Genomic DNA, 18216 nt, shown 5'->3' with positions numbered 1-18216 from the left:
CGCTCCCCTCACAAATTTTCATCTAACTTTTTTTCAGCACTAGGTCATATCAGCATTAAATAAATGCTGCGTCTCAAAATGCCTTGGACAGCAGCGAGGATGACTCGCTTTGCCCCGGGCCGAAACAGTGCGGAGCGACCACAGCCAGAGCGAACACAGCGGGGCAGAGGAGTGTCAGGAATAGTCTTTGGTGTACACATCAGTACGGCCGATTGGCACTACTGTTTAGCGGCAATGCAGTGTTTTATTCTATGCCTTTTTATTTTCGTATATTATTTCAATGAATGCAATTTATTTATTTATACAAACAAGATCTGGTCTTCAAATCTTTTTTCCAAATATAGGTCGTCTTACAATGGGGTTTGTGTTTATGTTTGGACCAATACGGTACAGCGGGCGCTCACATGACGTTAAGCATTTCCTGGTGCATAATGTGACTCTTCAGAACCTAAAATCCTGTTTCTCCCCGTTGACACAACAACACATAACCGGCGTTTTCAGAAATCTCCACTTTGGCCTGAGTTTTTAGAAATGATCGTTTTCTGTGATAAGACAGGGCCTCAGACAGGGGGTGCTGCAGCACCCCCAGCACCCCTACTTCCCGCGGTACTGCTTCCACAACAAGTAAAGGCTCGTAGTGGGGGATATCTCGGCCATGGTTGAGAAGAATTGGGGGAAAGGAACTTTGACCCTGACTCTCTGGAGTCCAGATTGAACCTCGACATGGAGGAGAAAGGGATTGTACTCCGGGAGCTGAGCTGCCGGACAGCTGCCGGAGCTGTCCGGCGGGGGAGCTCAGGCGGCATTCCGAATGCTCCGCCGGACACCCTGCCAGGCGGTCACATGGCAAAGTGACTAATCAGTCCTCTATTTTTGTATGGAATCTCCCTGTCGTGAACATCTCCGCCCAGCCCTCGTCCGCTGGGCCAAATCGTATCTATGCTCTGATTGGTGGGGGATGGGGAAGTGGATGGTATTATTCTAATGTGCCTGCTCCCTACGTAGGAGGGGGCGCCGAAACTGACTCGCTCATCTGGAGACTGTAGGCGGGGGGGGGGGGGGGGGGGGTACTTTCAGAAATGCATATCTCACTCAAAAAAGCATGTGCTGACTTATTTCAAAGTTTGTATGCATGTGGCAGCACCAGAGACACAAAAAAACACCCAAAATCCCAGGAAAAGTGTTGTTTTCATAATATGTCCCCTTTAAGGCAGGGTTACGGTTAGTTTAAGTCATACTGTAACTATTACAACAAATCTATCAAATCAAATCTATCCAACTATCAATATTTTTTCTTTGCCATTGTTATCTTAGTTACATATAACACTTATATCCATCCCGAAGAGTTCTAATCCCTGATCCATGTAAGTAAATGACCAAATATAAATGTTAAATGACTTATAATTGCAGCCCAATTATTATTGGAAAATGCCACACAAGGAAACACCTCTGAGTTCCTGCGACAATTTCTCTTCAGAAAGGGTGTTCTAACATTCTAACATGTCTCCATTCCTCACTGAAGCCTCAGATGTTGACAGACTTGTTATATTGACTGTATTTTACATTTTAAGAAGCATACCTACCTCTCTCACCTTGCACACAGAAAACACGCAGGAAAATACTAGTTCAAAAGTTATGCAGGTAAGAGAAGACAAGAGAATGAAGTTTTATGTTGTGTGAGGCTGTTTAATTTAAGCTAAAAACAGCGTTCCCCTTCTGTTGTCCGAAGTTGATATGCCGGTCCAATATCAGGCACCATCATATTTGTAGTTGCATTTCCTGCTGTATCAGTTAAATGGGTGCAATAAACATAATTGTTAAAAACTAATCTTGAGAGAATTGTGAAATGAATTTGAAGCAAAGTAAATGTAAATCATCTCTTCTTTGCCTTGTTCCATCAGGTGGCAGGGGGAAATTATATTTTACCACTTTCCTTGCAATGATTGCTACCCTTTGACATTGCTGTTGCCAAATGATGTTACTGGGAATCGGATCGAAGCCAAACTGTGCAGTACCACCCACCCCTTCTAGTGGATTTTCTTAAACTCCTGAACAAATGGTGTTTCAGGTCATCCACATAATCTGTAATATTGCATTGAAATAGTCAAATGATCAAATGTTTTACAAAGTAAAAATAGGGCCCGTTTTTCCTGTCTTTGCGGTGCAATCGACCATGTTGAACTTGGGGAGCACGATCTTGACCACCCACACACACAAACATGTGTAAACACAAATGCAAAGTTCACACCCACACAATATCCTTTAACTACATGCAACCCATGGTGTGGAACTCACAAATATATTCACTGTTGTATGGTCTCTCTCTATGCAACAAAGCTGAGAAAAAAAGGACATAATGAATGGAGAACATTGTCTCAGAGCATTGTCACAGTCTATAGCGGCCATAACATTACAGCTTGTACGTTCATAAATCCTAGTCCACAATTTAACAATGTTCAACATCTTGAGATCGGAAAACTCTTACCATCTTTAGTTAAATGTAGGCTTACAGAGTTAGGATAAGCAAAACCATTTGAACAGTATAACATGAGGTAGCAAGATATCCGAGGCCTCCAGCTGACTACCCTCGGGGGACCACACGTCCCCGGCTGGAGCTGTCCCCAGTAATGTCCCCGTTTTTCGAAAAAGGATTAAAGAAAGGCATGAATACATTTTTAAATTGCAAAGGTTCTAGCTTGCTCATAAATGTTGAGACAGTTGGTAATTAGCCTCGAGTCTATCTGATGGACTGTGACGTGACCTTGCTTAGCCGGGGGTCTATCTTTCAACCTTATAGGATAAGCAGGAATGAACGATTATAAACAATAGACAATCAATACAATCTAGAACAAATCCCTGTTCGAGCAGCTACTTTTTAAAGTTGTGAGATGGTTTACAAAAGCTTAAAACACATCATAGTGAACTCATTGGGCATGTAGGTAAGTGTGAAATTATTTACCACAATACTGCATTTACCATAATAAGAATAAATGTCAATATGTCCCCTTTCTTTAGTTTCAGAAATAATGACATCAGATATTTTGTTGATATATGGACTGGGAAACCACAAATGACCCTAATTTTAGTTTCCGAAATCTGGTCACCTTACTGACCCAAAACATTTGAACGCAACAACATGAGCTAGCAAGTAAGCCAAGGCCTACAGCTGACTAACCAAAACCTTTGAAAACCATAACGTTGGGTAGCTTTTTGCACTGGAAGTACAGCTCAGCTATAACCAGCCACTCTGCACTTGAACACTCGTTGGTAGTTGCTTTGTTGGTTGTCACAAAACAAATCCCCAACTAATCAAGCATATTTTCTAGGTTATGATCCTAAAAAATCTACAGGCGGGGAATATCCAGCAGTGAACTGTGCCGGTTCAGGAAGAAGTCCTCCATATAAGGAACGGAATGGTATGAGTTTACTTCATTTTGTCTTTTGAAGCCTCTTCTCGACATGGCGACCCCAGTTCCCGATTTCCAGCGGCCACCACCACTCATACTAGCTTTGTTTAAAGCCCTGCAAAACTAGCCACGAGGCCGGCCTTCTGTGCTGCCGTGATTTGAGCTGAGCTGTACAAGTGTTACAGAATCACTGCTCTACTTGACTGCTTGACAGTGATTCTGTTTACAATGCACAGCCGGCTTGTGAACCATGGGAGATGCATGGACGAAGTATGATAAGAAGGGGAATATGTCTTCCAGGCCCAAGGCATTATTAGGTCCAACCCCCTGCTCTCACTTTCCCTGTATAAGGGCTGTGCCAGAGGTTTGGGGAGGAGCTGTCGCTGTTATTGAGGAAGAGAGGCAGCTGAAGTTGACAGTCGAGTGTGACAGTAGAAACACTCACAGTCTTGCTTTCTACGCTCCTGTAACTTTAAGGCAAGGGTTTGACCCGTGCTGAAGACCCACTAGAAGGTTTGGAATGGTGTGACTTATCATCAATGGTGAGTTTGTTTATTTATTTGTATGGTATGTCTGTTATAGTTTAATCCTGTGAATTATTACTCTGATACATTGCCAGTTAAACTCTGAAGCCGGGTGTGCTCTGACTGATTCTATCGCACTTAAGTACAGCTCACGTCATGGAAAAGATTAAATCATATTGCGTAACATTAATGATTTGTCCCCACTATCTTGATAGCCTTGTGGCAGTAATACATGTGAATGATTAGCCCACGTCATTTCATGTTTAAGTAGTAGAAACCTGGGAAGTACAATGAAATGCTTCATTGCCTTTACCAATTCAGTTACCAGTTGAAGCACAACTTTTTAATAATATAAAACCAACAATCAGTTTACCAACCAAAAAATAACAAAGTGCACTCAAAGATGACTCAGCATTTTTGGAAGCCCACTCAAGTCAAAGGTCCTGCATGACTGGCCTTGAGGGCATTCCCGAAGGCCAGCAGTGTGCTTCTTTTGTATGTCTCTGTATTCAGCTTTATTTTTGTATTTAAAGTTGAAATCTCAAAGATTTCCATCTATGGTTGAATGAGGTAACTCATGGAGAATGAGCCTGAGCCCTTGCATTTGCAGTATTATAGTGTTACGATCTCGGTGTTGACTGTGGCACTGTTAGTGTTTCTCGGAAAAATGACCGCTTATAGTCAAAAGTGTTACCAAAGAGAAAGACACGGAAATCTCTTAGAAAATAGTTAAATCCCTTTAACAATATTGGAGGAGAAATATCTTCCCAAATTAATTAGTCCCAACCCCTATTTTGTGGCAGTGGGAAAGTATTTTGGTGATGGACAAGTGTCTTTCAAAATGTAATGCGTAGTAAGGCAGAAGAACATTGATCGGTTACATAAACTCCTACTGCTACTACTACTACTGTTATTCTAGATTATGTATACTTGTAGAACGTTTGCTGTTTTCCTGCTGTTCGGACACCCGTCCAATGGTAACAACAGTGTATCAATAAAGCAGCACCTCCAAAGTGTCTTCCTTGCTCTTCCCCCCAGCCTGCAGGTACGCCCTGAAGAAGATCCGGGCTGCCGTCCGCAGTGAGGAGCAGCCAAAGGCCTCCAGCGGTGCAGAACGTAGCAAGGTCAAAGGTGAGCCTGGAGCCGCGCAGACCAAATGCCCCCGCAAACACGAACATCGGCCAGAAGTGATTCTGTTGTGTTGGCGTGGAGCTCTGGTCAAGGCAGCCATCAGTGAACCAGGTGTACTTGTATCACACGTGGACATGGGGAGTCTTCAGTGGTGCCTCGCGGGGTTGTGGCGTTTGAGTGTGAACGAACACCGGTGTGTGTGTGAGCTCAACTGTGTTCCGGCGTCAACAGTTGTGTGGTTCCTGAAAGGCCAGAAACCGGACAACTTAGACGAATTAGAACAGATGTATTAGCAGCACATTACACTGAACACAGTTCTAGTATTCTTCTAGTTCGGCTCAATAATAACAAATAATGAAACTCCTTCACAGATCCATATAAGCTGATCACGTGTGCCGAAGATCACGCTGGTAATCGGCAGTGCAACAATAGTTACCCTATGACAACAACCACCCACACCTTACAGACCAACCTAGCTTCTCCTTTGTCATTGGAAAGGGAGGGGTGTGGAGAGGTGGGTTGGAGGGGATTCAGTTGGTTGCAATCTGCAACCTCACCACTAAATGCCACTAAATCATACACCCTGCACCTTTTAAAATAAAAACGTTAAGGGCTTGCTACTGCCGATCCATACGGGCATCAAACAGAAAGTATTATGCAGGCAAGAAATCTACTGAACAGTTACCGGTACTTGTTCTGCTACAATGTTTACTGGCGCTGAACAACAGGTAGGCTTGAAAGGTTCAAAAGAAAGCTGCATAAGTTGCTTTGTATATATTCACAATGCGCACAATGTGATAAGGGTTTAGAGCCATGCCATACAGGGACACCCACGCCACGTAGAGCGGGGACTTTTAAAGGTGTGTGTCTGTGTCTGTGTGTGATTATGTGGGTGAGTCATTGGGAGTGTGTGTGCCTTTTGATTGGGTCTGTGTGCTTTGGTTGGGTGTGTTGGTTTTGTTTTCGGGAGTGGGTGTTTTGACTGTGTGTGTGTGTGTGTGTGTGTGTGTGTGTGTGTGTGTGTGTGTGTGTGTGTGTGTGTGTGTGTGTGTGTGTGGTTCTCAGAAGTTAAACTACAATAGATGTATTTGGTTGACATACTTTATATCACGGTGACTGTTTCATTGAGAGATGGGCTTCTCTACCTGTCCCTTTAAGTCTATAAATATGACATAATGATGAGGTTTCAACCGCATGCAACATGCTCACTAAATTTGGTCTCAGATTCCACTAGCCACACACACACACACACACACACACACACACACACACACACACACACACACACACACACACACACACACACACACATCTTTTGTATTTCATCAAAAGCTAATATCTCCCCTCAACATGAATCCTCTTTCTTATCTCTAACTTCAACCATCCCGAAGCACACCTCCTTCATGTGCGTCCTCCAGTCTGTCTTCATGTCTGTTCTGTCCCTCTGGCTCTAGGGAGGAAGGGGGGCGATGAGGACGGCGGAGATGGGTGGGGCTTCATGCCGGTCCCGTCCTTAGAGGTGGCGGAGCAGGACGAGATGACGCAGTGCGGCTCCTGAGGTTAAAGGTCGGGGAGGCCAATCCATGAGAAGACACACACACACACACACAGATACATGCACCCACACAGACACACTGACACGCGCACACACACACACAAACACATACACCGATATACACAACGACACACACACACACTTAAACAACGGCCTATTTCTACCACTTTCACCTACACTAGAAACTCTTCACAGAAGGTCGAGCATTAACAAAATGCACGCTGACGACCCCACCACCCACCCACCACTACCTTCTCTCTGATCAGCCTTTGTCCCTCTGGGATCAGCGGGATTCACTTCCTGAACAGTTCCCCCACAATACTCGCTCTCTTCCTCTTGAGGCTCACACACACACACATACTGGGATTTCATTAGGGTTTCAAACTGAGGCTGTTAACACAAAAGCCTCTTTGTTCGTCAGACATTTGAGATATATATTAAGGTCTGCACACACACACACACACACAGACACACACACACACACACACACACACACACACAAAACCAATCAAAATAACACACTGATACAAACATTCAGTCTTCCATTTGAAGTCATCGGCCTCTTCGGAGACGGACCGCTCTCCCCCACCGCCACCAGCTCCTCCCACACCACCAGAAGCTCCTCCCCCAACACCCAGAGCTCCTCCTCCATCGGAAGCTCCTCCCCCACCACCATCCACCTCAAGCCGCCAGTGACAGAACTCATGAAAGCCCGATCGCAAAGTCCGCATGGCGGGGCCCGGTCGGGCTGGATGGCCTGAAGGCGTCTGCCGCTGGCTCAGAAGCGCAGTCTGGAGGTCCACCTCGTCTGCTTCAGTCTTACTGTGTTGTCTCATTGTATCCACGAGGAGGACAATGTTCCCCAAGTGGTGTACAAATCTGGAAGACCCATAGGAGTCAAAGTTGTATGATTATTAATGAATGGATATTCAGACATGTATACGTATTTAATGAAATAAATGAATTAAAGGGAAAAACTTTGATTCATGTTTTTCTGTCATTATTTACGAACATATACACTTCTGTACTTGATGCATCAATTTGAAAGATTCAATGATAAACAATGAACATTGTCGTTTTTATAGAGGGGCAGTCTGAGAAATGATCTCATGTGAGCCTAAGCTCCTTGAACAAGCCAAATATGGTACCCTCTCTCTCTATATGTACACCTTCAATTGACAGATAACAAGAACAATTTCCGTTTCATCCTCCACATCATCACACCGCCTGTCTTCCGAGAGAAGAGAAGATAAGACATAGAGCCCAATCTAGTGTGTGTGTGTGTGTGTGTGTGTGTGTGTGTGTGTGTGTGTGTGTGTGTGTGTGTGTGTGTGTGTGTGTGTGTGTGTGTGTGTTCATTTGCGTGGGAAAAAAAACTAAAACTCCATTCACAATTTAGCATGTGTTATGAAATTGCAGCGTGCACACCCAAACAACTTCAAGTCTAGACTCAAACCTGATTACTTATTAGCCAGCGGGTGAGAAGATGACTTACCCTAAAAGGGTAACCCTAACCCTAACCCATGTTCGAAATCTAAACTAAAGCCTCATTCTAAACTAAAGCCACATCCTTAACTAAAAGCACGTTCTAAACTCAAGCCACGTCCTATAGACACTTTCGAAACTAAAGCAACATGCTAAAATAAAGCCTTTTTCTCTAAAGCCACATTCAACAGTTAAAGCATCATTCTAAACTAAAGCCTCATTCTAAATTAAAGCCATGTTCTAAAGCCACTATTGAAACTAAAGCCACATTCTATACTCAAGCCTCTTTTTTAAATTTCTGAAGCATTCTAAAGCATAATTTTAGACTAAAGCCACGTTCTAAAGTCACATCCTATACTTAAGCCTGATCTCATCTAAAGCCCCTTTGTAGCACATTCTAATTTCACATTCTTTAGCAGAGACATGTTCTCACATAAAGTCACATTGTAAATTATTCTAAAGTCAAAGTTCTAATCTGAAGCCACATTCTGGACACAGTCTAAACTAACGTTCTAAAGAATGCCACGTTCTGGCATATTCTAAACTCAAGCCACATTCTAAAGCCACGTTCTGAAATAAAGCTGCATTGTACACTAACGCCTCGTTTCCACATACGTACATTCTCGTATGCGATCCAACCGTCTCCGACCGAAAGTCCATTCATTCCTACGTGATTCTCCGTAATGTCAGTTTTTCCTCCGAGACTCCTCCCCTCCGTAAAATTTCTGTCCGGTATGTCCGTAATATACGTTCCAAAAATTTAACTTTCGCCGTCGTTTTACGGTGATACCGTCTGAAAGTATTTATGTTGTTCACAAAACTTGTAAGTACCTGGCAGGCCAAACTCCTCACCGATCTCTTTCCAAGCCTGGTTGGTTTTGTTTTTATCTCTGTATATGTCGATCCTCATGTTCCAAAGTACCGGTCTCCTAAAAACGGCCATTATCATACGCTCCCATATCTTTTGTCTCATCTCATTTTCGTCCGCTTATCCGGGGTCGGGTCGCGGGGGGAGCAGCTCAAGCAGGGGGCCCCAGACTTCCCTTTCCCGGGGCACATTGACCAACTCTGACGGGGGGGGATCCCGAGGCGTTCCCATGCCAGTGTTGAGATATAATCTCTCCACCTAGTCCTGGGTCTTCCCCGAGGTCTCCTCCCCACTGGACGTGCCTGAAACACCTCCCAAGGAAGGCGCCCAGTGGGCATCCTTACCAGATGCCCGAACCACCTCAGCTGACTCCTTTCTAAGTAAAGGAGCAGCGGCTCTAATCCCAGTTCCTCACAGATGGCTGAGCTTCTCACCCTATCCCTAAGGGAGACGCCAGCCACCCTTCTGAGAAAACTCATCTCGGCCGCTTGTACCCGCGATCTCGTCCTTTCGGTCATCACCCAGCCCTCATGACCGTAGGTGAGGATAGGAACTCGTTTCGTTACAACGGTGCGGTAAAGCGAACGCAATACCACCCCCGCTGCTCCGATTCTCCGGCCAATCTCACGCTCCATAGTACCCTCACTCGCGAACAAGACCCCGAGGTAGCCTACTTGAACTCCTTCACTTGGGCTAAGGACTCATTTCCTACCTGGAGTAAGCAATCCATCGGTTTCCTCCTAACATCTTTTGTCCGTAAATAAATTCATGCCCGTACGTAAAACACTAGCGACTCCTTCCGTAAATTTACGGAAGCACGGATACGAAAAACATACGTATGTGGAAACGAGGCGTAAAGCATGTTCTAATCTTAAGCCACATAAAAAACTGGAGCATCTTCTACACTTAAGCTGCATACTAAACTAAAACCAGGTTTGGAAATGCGTTTTGACAACATTTCTAGCGATAAGTGTGCATTTAATTAGATATTGTCAAACTGCGACTTCTGCCACCTTCTGAACCCTTGCCTGTCTGACTACCAGCCTGTTGCTAAACCCGCGCCTGTCTGACTACCAGCCTGTTGCTGACACTCGCCTGTCTGACTACCTGAATGCCATTGAGCTCGTCTGCCTGGTCCCTGCTTTACTAATTTCTTTCCCTCAGTAATCACCTTTATTATTTTCTCCTCTCTGTATCCTTGTCTCTGTGTTGAGCCTTTGAATCCACTCTCTCTATATTCCATGGCAATAATCTAGGTCAATTACTGCCATTACCGTCAGTGAATGTATACGATGTTTAGTTTGTTAGTGAATGCAACGTTTTCTATCGTTGCCATGGGGATACTTATGGAAGCTGCTATCCCTGAAACCACTCAGCTTGCATGTGTGATGGAAAATCGACATGTTGTTACGTTTTCTTAGGTTTTGTTTACTATTCCGTGTATGGTCTTGCCATCCTGCTCTCTTTCAGGGTCGTCTAAAATGTAAACCTTTGTGGTTGGTGATGTAATCTGTTCTCTCTCTGTTCCTGTGTTATCTTCTGTTGGTTTGGGCCTGTACCTCGACCCCCGGGGGAGCGTCGGGAAACAAAGGGTTACATGGCACAGCCGCGACCGCTTACTTATAACATCCTGAGGAACTTCAATCGATAGATTACCATCTGGTTAACAAAGGCTTTTGGTTTATTGGAGGACTACTGCCCTCAAGAACACAATCTAAGTGTATAAGAACTCCTGACTTTAGCCACTCAGTCGACTTCTCCTTGCGAACCTTTAGAGAGAAGTGAGACGCAGGGCGTCTCATCTGTCTTAGACGCAAACTCTGATAGAGAAATTGCCACGATACGAGTTGGTTGAAGCAATGTGTTTGAGTTGTGTTATCATCCAAGCTGTTAGGTTCAGAGCTATTCTATATTGCTGATGATGTTTCAAATAAAACATTTAAAGTGACCCAGGGATGACATTCATTCTCCTTAAAGGGGAACTATGCAACTTTATTTAAATGTACCTCAATATAACAGGTTAAGAGTCATTGTGATGGTTCTATAACACTTTATTGGTCCCCTAGCGCATCTTGGCAGCAAAGGGGAATATGCAAGGTTCTGCTGGCGACCCTCCGCCCATTCTCGCTAGGGGTGTAACGATACATCGATCTACATCGATATATCGATACATTGTCAAACGATCCAAATGCATCGATGCAACGCTCAAACATCGATGCATATCGCTGTATTATACGCTTTTATTTTGACAATCTCCTTGCGCGGGTGTTTGTGACACTATTTCCGGCCAAGCGCGCCAAGCCGCTCATGTGCGTTACTGCGTCCACCGGTTAATCGAGGCAATCATGAGCGCAAAGAGCACATGTTTGATTGGGAGGGTGTCTAGTTTGGCTTCTAGCAGCAGCAGCACGGCTAATCCTACCAACAGCCAAGATGATGTCGAGGCTATTGTATCCCCTCTCGGATACAAGTCAGCGGTGTGGAAATATTTCGGAATTCTGAAAAAAGACGGTCAACAGACAAAACACAAGAATTATTTGCTCAGACTCGTGTTTTGAACGACTTACACACGGGTGCAAATCTTGCGGCAGTTTTGAGAGAGGCATGTGAAGAGTGGAACATTCGCAAAAAAAATCCCGCGCTTGTCACAGATAACGCCAGCAATATGACAGTAGCCGGAGCAGAGACGAAAATGACACCTCACATCAAGTGCTTCGGGCATACAATTAATTTGGCCACACAGAGAGGCCTGAAATGTGCGGGTGCAACTCGTCTTTTGGGCAGAGTGAGGCGAATCGTCACTGGAGCACGGTAGCAACCGCAGTTTCAAAAGAGAAGCAAAAGTTGCTTGGAATCCCCATACACAAGCTTAAACAAGACGTGAGCACACGCTGGAATAGCTCATTTGATATGCTCGAGCGATTTTTGGAGCAGCAGGCTGCTGTTGTGCTTCACTCCTGGACAGGAAAATAAGGAAAGGTGTGAATGACATTCACACACTCAGTGAAAGTGACATCACTGCTGCAGAAGACATGGTGAAGCTCCTCGGACCACCACAATAATGTGTGAAGAGAAACAACCCACTTTGGCGGTCTTTGCTCCACTCAGAGCAAAGTTGCTGGTGCATTACCTTATCACAGAAGAAGACTCTGCTTTACTAGGAGAGATGAAGGAAACTATGTCCAGGGAGCTATCACAGCGCTACCAGGAGGTCCTCCACATAGCATCTGCTTTGGATGCAAGATTCAAGACTCTGCCCTTTGTAAGTGAGGAGGAGAAAGAAGCGGCCTTCCAGAGCATCACATATGAGGCTTCAGAGCTGTGGGACCAGAAAGTAAGCTAATATTTTTTGTCTATTATAGTTATGTTTTGATGATTGTTAAGTATTTTAAGAAGCTGCATTACCCTCACATAGCCACAAGGGGAGCAAGACCTTATTGAAGGCTGCTCCCTCCACAGAAGGCAGCACCTTTAGATAGGTGAAGAAGCCGAAGCCATTACGTCACCCCGGCCACGCCCACTGCATAGGCCACGCCCACTTGACGTCCTCTATCGGAGGACGTCAAGTGAAGCGGCCAGAGATCAATAGGTAGACGGCAGAGAGCCACCTTAGGCCCGGGGGCTTGAAGTACATAATTAACGATATATCGATGTAGATCGATGTATCGTTACACCGCTAGCGAGAATGGGCGGCGGGTCGCCGGCAGAAACGTGCATATTCCCCTTTGCTGCCAAGATGCGCTAGGGGGAGTCGAAACAGCGACCAATCGACCAATAAAGTGTTATAGAACCATCACAATGACTCTTAAAAAAAGTTGCATAGTTCCCCTTTAAGGAGAATGAATGTCATCCCTGGGTCACTTTAAATGTTTTATTTGAAACATCATCAGCAATATAGAATAGCTCTGAACCTAACAGCTTGGATGATAACACAACTCAAACACATTGCTTCAACCAACTCGTATCGTGGCAATTTCTCTATCAGAGTTTGCGTCTAAGACAGATGAGATATTTAGATGCAAAAAGCACACAATACTTGTAGGCAATTGGTGGTCATATATATTTGTAATAAAAGTACAAACAAAGATACATCACAACATGCATCAACAAACAACATAACAGGCATACACTACAATAATCTGAGGCCTCAGATGGGAGTTCGCCCTGCGTCTCACTTCTCTCTAAAGGTTCACAAGGAGAAGTCCACTAGTGGCTAAAGTCAGGAGTTCTTATACACTTAGGCCCCGTTTACGCGAAGGGAAAATGCAGATATTTCCATGCGGTTTGGCCTCTCATTTACACGAAAACGCAGTTTTTGTCACAGAAAACGCTAATTTCTAAAAACTCCGGCCAAAGTGGAGATTTCTCAAAAAACGCTGGTTATGTGTTGTCGTGTCAACGGGGAGAAACAGGGTTTTAGGTTCTGAAGCGTCACATTATGCGCCAGGAAATGCTTAACGTCATATGAGCGCCCTATGTTTACAGTTTGTTTGTTACAGGAAGATGCTTGTGTAAGGGGCCGTGTCCACCAAAAGCCTTTTTAAAAGGCGGAGCGCCTGTCTGCAATGCATTCTCTATGGCAGGACGCGCTTGCAGCGCGCCTTTTAAAAAGCCGCCCGGGGTGGTTAAACGCTCCGCGCGCCTCGCGCTTTTAGACGCGCGCCTCGCGCATTTAGACGCGCGCCTCGCGCTTTTAGACGTGCGCCCCCGTTGAAAAAAGTTGAACTTTTGAAGAAAAGCGCTCCACGTCATCGGCGCTTTTTTTGAACGACCAATCAAAATCGAGGAGGAGGCAAGGCTAAAAGTATCAACGGAACTCAAACTGAAACAAACTGAAACATGTCAGACGAAAGCTTGATAACAGCTGTGAGTGAGTGTCCGGTCCTGTACGACCTCACGTTAAAGGCGTATCACAACCAAACAAAACACAACCAGGCCTGGCGAGACATTTCAGCTATGCTGGGCGTTACAGGTGAGAATTATTAATTAATTATTTATATTATTATCATGTTTATTAATGATATTATCGCATTTAACTATTAGCCACAAAGGTACAAACTGCCACCCGTACTTGGCAGTTAGTATTAACGTTAACTTGGCAGTTAGTATTAACGTTACTGATAGGTAGGCTTGATATTAACCTTGTAGGTTGTGTGAATTGCTAATTGTAGAGACATAATCTTGTATCAACAGCTGAAGTGTCCCGCAAGAAGTGGAAATACTTGCGTGATAAATATTTAAGGGAGAGGAAGGCAGAGAGGGACAGAAAGAAAAGTGGGGCCGGTGCCACCTCTTTCAAGAGGTGGAAGTATATGGCCATCATGGGCTTCCTGGAGCGCCATGTGAAGGAGAGGGTGACATCTAGCAATATGGAGCAGGGAGATTATAGCCAGGAAATAGCACCGGAGATCTTGGCCCTGCTAGCGCCCAGTATGTCTCCCCAACGAGAGGTAGGCCTATAACAAAAGCTAGTAGCCCAAAACATATGCTAAAAACATACCCTAACATACTAGTGTTCTTAAGGTTTTTGTTAGGTGAAGCCAGATGCAGAGATATTTATAAGAATTCACCATTTTAATTTGCACATTTTAAACAAACAAATGTATGCTTTCTTTCACAGGTGGTGGTGTAACAGAGTTAAAAATGTAGTGTATTATTATATATGATTCTCGCCAAAATAAAACTGCCGTGGTTAATAAGTGTGAATGGTAAAACACCAGTGGCCATATGGTGTACTGCAGATCTGCCGTGTTTAGTTCTGTGCTGCGTGGAAATCTACTGCGTTCCTACTAGATCAGAAAAGCCGTTGCTTTTGATCTGGTAGGTTCTATGTAAAGCACCAATCAGTTTTCTTAAAGTGAATTCATGTTTAAGTTGATAACTTCGATGTATCCCATGTGTTATGTTATTTTCCATTCACTGTTACGATCGTACTGTAGTTTACATGTTTTAGAGAAAGTTTATTAATACTTTTCTTATGACCTTGGGTTTTACATGCTAAGGCTAACATGACTAGCCGTAAACTCCGCTAGCCACGTTCATACATTGAAAGTAATATTACTCTCTTTCTTGCTTGTGCAGATGCTGTATATGTACACCGATTTCTGATGGCAATGATTTGATTTATTTTACAAAGGTATGTGGCTCCATAATGTAAATAGGTTTTAATAAAGTGCTGTAACTGCACTTGGACTATAGCTATGCCCATTCATGGGAAGTTAAATGTTTTGTATGTATTTTCTATTACTACTCGATAAAAAGAAAAGCCGTTGCTTTTGATCTGGAAAATAAAGGAAAGAAAATTCAACAGTTCCGCCTCCGTCTCCCTGATGCTTGACCATCGTTACAGCTCAAAGTGAAGAGGAGATATCTCCTCCCTCTCCCAGACTATCAGAGTCCGCTGTGGACACCTCTCCTCCATCTCCTCCCACTACCTCTACGGTGGCTCTGGTCACACCGCTGCGTCCTGTACCTCCACCACCACGGAGGAGACAGCTGGAGCAGCCGCTGTCTGCGTTCCAGAAATCAATCCTGTCCTCTATCCAAAAGGAAAAGGAGAATAAACTGGCTGTGGACGAGGATGAGCATTTTATGCTCAGCCTCGTCCCATCATTGAGGAGGCTGTCAAACCAAAAAAGGGCCCAGGCGCGCATGAGGATGCAGCAGGTCCTTTACGATGTGGAGTTTGGAGAGTAATTAATTTGTAATCATTTTCTATTTAGATTTAGTTTTAAGATTTAAGATTTTTTTAAATGTGTAAACAAAATTTGTAATCATTTTCTATTTAGATTTAGTTTAAGCTTTACGATTTTTTTAAATGTGTAAAAAAAAATTGTAATCATTTTCTATTTAGATTTAGTTTAAGCTTTAAGATTTTTTTAAATGTATACATAATATCTTGGAATCATTTTCTATTTAGATTTAGTATAAGCTATAAGAAATATTTAAATGTGTACATAATATCTTGGAATCATTTTCTATTTAGATTTAGTACAAGCTATAAGAAATGTTTCAAATGTGTACATAATATCTTGGAATCATTTTCTATTTAGATTTAGTACAAGCTATAAGAAATTTTTCCAATGTGTACATAATATCTTGGAATCATTTTCTATTTAGATTTAGTACATGCTATGAGAAATGTTTCAAATATCTTGGAATCATTTTCTAATGAATCAGTTAATTAAACATTTTAATGCTAAGACAATATTGTTTTGTTTTCATTACATTAGGTAGTAGATACATAATGAATGCTCTGATGATGATGAAGGTGTTAAAGGTGGGTTTTTGTCTTCAGAAGTAATCCAGCATACAACATGAATGTTAGATTGATTTAAGAAATTGTATTATTAGTTTTGGTCTTTCGCTTTTTTTGATTTAAATACATACAAAAATGATAAACTAAATTTCATCCTGCCAAGTCACTCGACCAGGCAGAGATGAAAAATAGCGGTTGAAGGTCTCCCTCACTGCGACCGCTTCCCTGGAGGCGTTGTTGCTGCCGACCCTGGGGATGCTCTGCACTGCACCCTGTGATGGCACAGTTGGAGTGCGGGGGCCATCCTCTCCCTCACCATCCCATCGCATATAGTTGTGGAGGATTAATACTGTGGACCCACACTCTCCTCCGGGCAACCACGACAGGCGCAGGGGGATCGTCCGCAACCTCCGCTGCCACGGCAAGAAGCGCTATTACTCTTGGATTCATTTCGCAAATTGTAGGAGTAACCAGGACGTTCAGGTGTCAGATGCCATATGATGGAGCAAACAGATAGAAGCTGTGTATCTACAAGCGATGACGCGTATTTAATGACGTAAACGAAAAACGCTTTGTGCGTCTTTTTTTGAGCGGCGCGCACAAACGCGTTGAAAGCAGTTCACGGAGCGCTCCGCCTTTTAAAAAGGCTTTTGGAGGACACGGGCCCTTATTCGTTGTTGTTGATTCTGAGGATTCTGATTGGCTTGCATGGCTTTATCCTTCTCCCTACTAGAGTTTAGATTCTCTGCCCGAGCTCGACCCGGCCAATATTTCCCACCACTATCCTCGGGCCGGGCCTTGGATCGACGATTTTTTAATACGTTTTTATCATTGGTTTATTGGCCTAATCTGAGGAGAAATCTATGCCATAAACAGAAATAATATAGGCCTTTATTACACGGGTCTTCTCAATGCCGTGGAACGCTCCGTTCATTTGCATGGGTAGTAGTCCGGTGACTTGTCAAGCCCAGCGTCTTCAGTTGCTAAGCGACGTCACCGTCTTTGCGGACAAATTATTTCTCTGCTGATCAACACTAAGAATGCTGGTAACGAATAAATTGTAAAAAGACACACCATGTGAAGTTATTATTTCGTTTTTGCAAGTAGCCGTGTAATAAGCGGGATAATTTATAGAACGTCGCCGGTCATTGTCGAAAATAAGCCCCTTCAGGGCGAAGCAAGACACCTTCGCTGTGCGTCGGTGTACTGTTCGCCCTGTCGGGGCTTATTTTCCCGATAATGACCGGCGTTCTATACATTATCCCTTACATATATATTTAGCAGAGTAGTTACAGATGTATTAAAAAAAAGTTACACATGTATTAAAAAAAAGTGTTGGGTTGAAATTGGCTCGGGCTCATAATTACGGTTAATGTGTCGGGTCGGGCCGGGCTCGGACAGAACGTGCACGGGCTCGGGCCGGGTCGGGCTTGATTTTCTGGGTCCGATCTAAGCTCTACTGCCGCCCATAGGTTTGGCATAATGGCACTCGACGGCGTATTTATGCGTTTTGATGTGAACGACAACTATTTTGAAAACGATGCTGTGTGCACAATGTTATTTTTGAAAATGGAGGGGGGGAAATATTTGTTTCTATAAATACCCTGCTACGTATAAACGTGGCCTTAGATTGGGTTCTTGAGGGCAGCAGTCCCCCAATAAACCAAAATCATTTTTTAACCAGATGGTAATATCGATTGAAGTTCCTCAGGATGTTATACATAAGCGGTCGCGGCTGTGCCATGTAACCCTTTGTTTCAACCCAGTCGCCAAGAAAAAACGTCGACGGTGTACGTTTCCATGAACACTGGAGACGTACTATTACAACGTAAAAACAGAGTGTTATACCTACAGTATCCACGCGTGCCGCTGTGGAGGCGGGTTTCGGGGTTTGGGTTTCACGGCTTTCGCGGCAAATTGTGGACACGATTGTTTAGGGGGGGGGGGGGGGTAGACTGTTGTTGACCGGGGAGGGGGGGGGAGACACG

The 18216-nt window shown here is 44.0% G+C and overlaps 1 long non-coding RNA gene across 1 annotated transcript; it reads left to right on the top strand.

Moving 5' to 3' along the window:
- The first annotated feature begins 3788 nt into the window (after positions 1-3788).
- LOC132475739 (uncharacterized) lies at positions 3789-7139 on the top strand. The gene is made up of 3 exons (XR_009529970.1): positions 3789-3949; positions 4970-5062; positions 6517-7139. It is a non-coding gene; the product is annotated as an uncharacterized LOC132475739 (long non-coding RNA).
- Positions 7140-18216: the final 11077 nt, after the last annotated feature.

Source organism: Gadus macrocephalus, chromosome 17 (assembly GCF_031168955.1).
Source record: "Gadus macrocephalus chromosome 17, ASM3116895v1".
NCBI classification, from domain to species: Eukaryota; Metazoa; Chordata; class Actinopteri; order Gadiformes; family Gadidae; genus Gadus; species Gadus macrocephalus.
The sequence above is the reverse complement of the archived record's forward strand: the minus strand, read 5'-3'. Positions and strand labels throughout refer to the sequence as shown.